Source organism: Chinchilla lanigera, unplaced genomic scaffold (assembly GCF_000276665.1).
Source record: "Chinchilla lanigera isolate Chin_1 unplaced genomic scaffold, ChiLan1.0 scaffold00005, whole genome shotgun sequence".
Lineage (NCBI taxonomy): Eukaryota > Metazoa > Chordata > Mammalia > Rodentia > Chinchillidae > Chinchilla > Chinchilla lanigera.
The window spans coordinates 28938644-28946276 of NW_004955406.1; positions in this window are offsets into that span (position 1 = coordinate 28938644).

The window sequence follows — 7633 nt, forward strand, 5'->3', positions numbered from 1 at the left end:
AAAGCAGAATAATAATTTTTGTATAATAATACTATACATTTTATATAGTAATACTATATATTTTATATAATAATACTACTTATTTTTGAAAGTAATTATTGTTTTCCCTACATATGAGTTGCTGGTCACATGTGTTCCAACCTCTAGAGTATGTGGTAGGACTGAAATATACAATGAATATTTAAAGAAAAAAAATAACCAGACTAATTGACACATCACCATACATCTCCCTCCAGTTATTTCCGCTAGTTTTGAATACACCTATCCCATAGCTCTTGCCGCCTTTTTTTTTTTTTTTTTTTTTTTCTTTTTGAGACAGGGTCTCGCTATGTACTTCAGGTTGACCTTGAGCTCGGTTTTTCTCCGGTATCGGGAACCTAACTCACGACCTTGTGCTTGCCAGGCAGGCGCTTTTGCCGCTGAGCTAAACCCCCAGCCCCTCTTGCCGCTTTCTGAAGGAGTTCTGTGTGTCTTTACTTGTACTATCTGGCTGCCTTGACGTCCTGAATTAATCCAAAATGTTTACCTTTCAGGGTCATTTTGACTATGAGGAAGAGTCAGACCAACGAATAGGGTAGATGAGGAAACACCTTAATGTTTTTATTTGACAGAAATTTATGTAAGTATTTGGTCAAGGAAATGTACTCAAGTAGAATAGATTTTAATTTTTTTAAGTTACTGTAAAAGACTCATTTCCATGAATCCCCTCAAAATACTTAAACTGTTACCCCTGTCTGCAAACACACTCATGCCATCATTTTGGCAATGTGTCTTTTACTGTGTTAAGTTTTTAAAAAGAGAAACATTCACTGTGTTTTGCAATTGTCCTTTGTATATCCCTTGTGATGAGAATAAAGGAAGTACTTCAGAGTTTATAGGTACAGAGAACAACTTACCTTAATAACCACCACATGAAGTGATTTGTGTAAAATACATAATTGTTCACTTTATAGGTTGTCACTGTACGATGCATATTTTGTAGGAAAAAAATGATTATAGTAAAGGTCCTTTCCTACTTCCTAATGAAGATATCACAAACTAAGAGTTATGATGCAGGGAAGAGCTGGGTAGCACAGTATATAAACATTAAATTCTTCCAAAGACTGTGAGAGCATTTCCAAACCATTACACCACTCTCCAAATGCTATCAAATAAAGAACTTATTTGAAGGAGAAGAGACCAGTGAAAATCAGGAAGCTGACATAAAGTCTAGAAACATAAGTCAGCGGTGGTGCCTGCCTATAGCAATCCAGGAGGCGGAGGCAGGAGCATTTCAAATTCTATCCATTCTGTTCTTCCTAGAAATTTATATTCCTTCTGGAAAAGAACAAAGCTGGGAATATAGCTCAGTGTAAAGGACCTGAGTTAAATCACTAATACTGAAAATACACAAACAATAATTTAGTTAATAATAAAAACAATGTTTTACCAATAACAAGCTATCTTATGATAAATGTTAATTACAAGATATCTCAATGAGTATATATTTTATATTTACTATTTAAATTGCATGCATAAATACTTTTAATGGAATGTTTAATTTTTTATATCAAAATAAAGATTTAGTTAACAAAGAAGTAATCCAAATCAAAAATAAGATTTGCTTTCTACTATTTATTAATTTTAACAGATACATACAGACATAAAAATGGTAGTATGAAGATAGGATTTGTAAACAGCATCATTCCAGCTAGACAAATTCATGTAATATACAATTAAATCACTCATGTGTTCAGTAAATGATTTTGGCTTTAAATGTATATATTTGACCATAAAGTATTAATATAGCCTTGAAAAATATTTCTACCCTGTATATTTAAAAAATTCTTTAGCCATTTAATATAAGGTTAAAAATCATGCCCATATTATTTACCTCATGTTTGTTATGCATAAATTTATTTTAATATTATATTCTACATATATCAGCTTAAATATTAAGTATTTTAATAAAGTATCCATGCAGTTAGACATTAAGCTTGATTTTTATTTCGCTTTACCCATCCAATATAATGTTCTCTGTTCATTTCTCATATACCGCTAAATTTACAAAAGAAATTCTGAGATAACTTACTTGGCTAAAACGCAAACTATTTATAGCAACTTGGATTCACACCAAAGAATCTCTTCAAGGTTCTCACTTTATTCTCTAACACTTTATAAAAGGATAAAATTTAATATATAGCAACTAAGGTTCACATAAGTAACGATAACTAGCACACATCACTCATTTTACATAAAAATAATAAGTACAATTTAAAAAAAAACTAAAAATATTGATTTATAAACTTCACAACCTCAGACAAACTTAGACCTTTAAATTACTAGCAAAAAGAAATGAGTCATCTTTGTAAAACCACACTCTGAAATAATTTTCTTAACATTTGTTGAACATAATTTTAAGGATAAAACTATTCTATGTAATATTGTCCTCTATCACTTCTTTTTCTTTTTTTTTTTTTATTTTTGGTGGTACCAAGAATGGAACTCATGATGTTCCACTTGTCAGGCAGGTCCTGTGCCACTGAGCTGTATCTGACTCTGCTATCACTTTCTTATAAAAATATTTTCTATTAAAATATAGGTATATTTTCCTACATTTTTAGTAAAATTGTCCAATATTATATCCTTAAGACTTTTCTCTCTTGTTTGTTTAATACTATGTTTCAAAGCTCAGCAAAAAATGGTCCATAGACCAAGCAAGTCAAGCAGATGCCTACTTTTATAAAGTCTCATTGGAATAAAGCCACATTTGTTCATGTGTTGTTTGTGACTATTTTCTCACTGCAAGAAAAAAAAAAAAAATAGTTGCTAGGACCAGAGACCTTTTACCAACAGAAATGAGAAGTTGTGAAGTTTATTCTTTTGTCCAGAGCACATTTCACGAAGGACAATGGGATAAACTACTGCTGAGAGAGGAAAGAAAATACCTAGAAATGAAATGTATGAATAAGGTTTATTGCAACTTATTAATTGGCATGAGCAGAAATTGACCTTTATGACAAAGGACAGGATCTAGTTGCAAACTTGCCCAAGTCTGGTGGTGGCAGCTTCTACAAAATCGTCCATCAGTTCTATGGGGTGTAACAAACAGGAAACTGCTAGGAGGGCCAGTGATGATGGATTGGACCAGAAGCCGTCATAATTCATCATGTCCAGTGGCGCTCTTCCAGCCTGCAGCACACATGGCTCAGCTCTTGGCTCTGCACCCAGGCATTGTAGCAAAGGAACCTTTATGGTCCAACTACTTGGCAGTGACATCATGACCACCCTTCCCAAGAACAATTGATTTAAGATACTGACAGAATAGTGGGAGTTTGTTTGTTTGTTTACCAAAAATAATACCAGTTTGCTTTCTCCCAGTGTTCTTGTGCCTTGTGATCACACTTATCCTGATGTCTGGTGCTGGCACACTGAACAATATTCTCCTATTGGGGCAGAAGCCATGGAAATGGAAAAGTGGTGTTTTAGGGGCTGGGGATTTAGCTCAGCAGCACAGTGCCTGCAGGGCAAGAGCAAGGTCGTGAGTTTGATTCCCAGTACTGGGAAAACAAAACAAAACAAAAATCAAAAAAAACGAAAAGTGGTGTTTTAGGAGCAGGGTGCTAAATGCCTTTTTCTTAGCGACGAAGTACTCCACATCCTACCCCACATGTGCCTGATGGGGCTTGCCATCTTATTGATGGTGGTGCACTAAAATTTACATTGTGGCTGAATCCCACAGAAATAGTAGGAAGAACAAGAAATTTTAATAAACCCAGCTAATGGGGAAGCAAACCAAATAAAACACATGGCTGACAGTAATTCCAATCAGTTAGAAACAGAATCACTATTGAGTTTATCTATGGAAAAAATAGAGAAATGTGTGGAGAGATAGATACATTTTATTATAGTATTTTATAGTGTAGCATACTGTATATATATACATACATACATACAATTTTATTTCTGTAAGGATATATGTGCCTCTCTGTGTTGCTGTGAGCATATCCAATGGTGTACAAATTTGAACTACTCCCATTCTTTAGGGATTTTTTTTTTTGTCTTGCAGATGTCATAGAAAGTCTCACTCTGCAGTTCAGGCTGGCCTTCAGTTCACTTTGTAGCCCAGCCTGACCTCAAAATTCCAGCAATCTCCTGCCTCAGCCTCCCAAGTTCTGGCACTATAGGTGTGTGCTGCTATGCCTGTCTAGTACTGCCCTTCTTATTTGGGTAGTTTCTTCATTAAGCAAAGTTATGGCACCATTAGTGCCATTTAGGATGGAAGCAGTGTGTTAAGCCAAAGTCTCAACTCTAAATTCAACATAAATGGTTATTATTGAAGAGAAAGTATATAGTAAATAAAAATTTACCAGACAGTTTTGGTTACCCTATGTCTACTTTTTACTATGTCACAGTGTACAGGTGTTGTAGATAAAAAGAGTGTGCAAGGAGGTATACATAAGGCCTTCCAAATGCATCTGTCAGACAATTGTTAGGAAAATATGGTCACCCATGAATGTGGCATGGTGTAACCATCCCTATAGAGAAGGACATATACCTACACATGCTGAATGACTTTGCCACTCTAAATAATCAATGTCTTTCACGAAAATTGTGAGATTAAATTGATGGACAGGAGCTTATCCCATATTTATATTGGATGAAGAGATGTCATTTCTATTATTTTTTTGATATAAAGAGGGATACTTTGACTTACTCCCCCTTGTCACACTCATACTCCAAAGTATTGAATATCCGAGTAAAACTTTAGTGATTGTTAGCTTGGTTTTCACTAAATGAAAGACATGCATTTTAGTGCCTTCAATACAAGGGAGATTTATTTTCAAACCTGTGGGAAAATTTTCCAGTTATACCAGTCAATCTTGAAATCCATTTCCACTGTGCTAAGGCGACCAGTTGCAGATGCCATAGAAGGTGAGTGCAGGAGAACAATGCCAGCTCAGTGCACGTCTAGCACCCATGGGGTTCTGTACCTCTGGAAACGTACCTACGCTTATTGTGAACAAATTAGTCAAAAGTAGTTAAATATGAGATATCTTAAAGGTACTAACAAATGTAGATTGTGATGATCCAACAGTACCTAAGAAGTGTGGGTCATTTGTTAGTAAGATTAGCAAATCCTGTCTGATGAAGTCAACCTGCTGTTGTTGTGCAGTCTGCCCTCCTCAAGGAGTGTGTCCCACTCTGCAAGGTCTTGTCTGACTGCTTTGTGAGCTGGGCAAGATAACAGTCTCACACACACACACACACACAATTTTGGACTATCCCAGTGGAAGACACAATTATTTTTGGCTATGGACTAAAGACTTTTTTTTTCCTTTGTGGCCCATTTTTCTATGCAGTTTAGTAGATACATCTTTAATTGGTAAATTTCACAGACGCTTAACTTTTGCTAATTTGTCTACTCCTCGATTACCTGATGGATAAGCATGACTATACACAGTTCCAAGTGCAACAATTCCTTCTAAAGGCTTTTCCACATTTTTGTACCCCTCTAAAGAATGATAGTTTATGATCTAGTTCTTTGAGGCTCAGTTACTTGCCCATACAGTCAGTCACTTATTGATAGTCCAGCTATCTGTAGATACAATGAGAGGGCATGTTTTATTAATAAGTACCACTCATAAGGTCCACACCTCAACAGGTTAACTCTTCCATCCAGTCCTTGAATCTAGATGCAAGGTTACAGCAGCATGTTACATGTCTACAGTTGTCTAATTTGGGGAGTTTGCCTCAAGAGTTTCTGTCCAAGTGCCCTGCAGATTCTGGTATCTCTCTTTCCCCTATTCTAACATTGGATAGTGGAACAGATGCCAGAACATCATCTACTGCTTTGTTCACTTTTCTGGTATATGTGACTGGTCCTAGAATGCCGTGTATCCCTGCACTTAAAAGGACCGACATGAATGTGCTAATTTATGTACGCATGCCATCCATCTACAGCGGTGGCCCAGAATGAGGCTTCTTATAAGCATCCCCTGACTAGGCACTGATTGGAAATTGGAGGTGCACAGTAATGGGAGTGGTCTTAGTGATGGTTTCCATATAGTACAGAGCTGCACATGTAGCACATAGTTGTTTCTCTGGGGCACTGTACCTTGATTCTGATTCTTTACAGAGAGCTGTGACCAAAATCTCAAGGAACTTACTCATTGCTTTATTATTGCCACCCAGATCATCAGATAGCCAACAAATGCTATGGTAACTCAGAAACAGGTTTTGAAAAGACTAAAAAATTATATTAAACATATTCATTAAATTTTTCCAACGAAGTCTTGCAAGATATGTGAGCAATTTTATTTTGTAGGATGCTTATAACTCATCCTAATTAGCATATGTTTTCTCAGAAGCAGTAACAACACAGCCGATTCAAATTATTCCTCAATTTCTTGTATTAGTGTCTTTGCCTGCTAATGTTTATTAGTACTTAATATTTTTCTGAGTAATCTGTTGATAAATTTGTCTAGCTTAAAATACATTTTGTTAAAACACATCTTCACTTTTCACGTTAGGAAACATTGAAGCTATAGTTAATATTTAAAGTACCTGAAGTCATATTTTGTTGTTTAATAAATTAATATAATTGAAAAGCAAAAATTAAATATAGCAAAATGATCCAGTACTTCCATAAAAATTGAAAGAGTGAGATGAAAACATATGGTACATATAATTTCTATCAGAAGGGAATCTGATAAGCATTTTCATAGTTATAGACTATACATAAGAAATACAATTTTGAATTCAAAAAATAAAGGTATTTTCTCTGGAAATAACAACAATAACAAAAATCTGTCTGGAAGAATCAGAAGTAGTTAAAATTTACTTATAAACATGATAAGAAAAAAATATATTGGAATGTCAAATGTCAAAACAGCTCAAAGTTTAAACTCTGATACCCGATCAAGATATGAATGCCGCTTATTTTCTTAAGTTCCTGTTCTACCTCACTTTCTAGAAAACAGATACATTCATTAACAGTTCTGAAATATCACAAAACTATGAGGAGATTTTGAGAAATCACCAAAAGACTAAAAAACAGATTTAACTGTATAGGAGAATGAGTTTATAGTGGTAAAAAGACAAGGATGTTTTGCTACAAACTTTCAGGGAATATGAAGGACAGCTGGTGATAAGGAAAAATAGAAAATTTTTTTTACTTTTATTCAAATGTAAGCGAAAAATCTGGATTCAGAAATTTCTCTTCTCCACTGAGACCTTAGCATGTGATCACCTGGGTTAAGGAGGCAGAAGAAGTAAATGGGTGGTTGAGGATGCCCCAGAGGAACAGAGGAAATGTGATCCGTTCCACATTCCCAGTGTCCCTACAACCACGAGGAACAAATGTAAGTAAAAGGTAAGACATAAGAGTCATAGAAAGCACAGAGAACCTCCGCTTCTTATGAGGGCTGTTTCACAGTTAGCTTTGTATGGTTTCTTCTGAAACAGGGTAGATGAAGTTGGAAGAATTTGTTTCCTTTTCTCTGAAGTTAAACATGTTAAAATAATTATAAGCATAAACATATTGTCCTGGAAATACAAGAACACTATCATTAATTTTCTTTACAATGTAACTCTCATATAATGTAGATGATAAATAATGTTAAATTGTAACTTGTATGCTCTATTCCATATA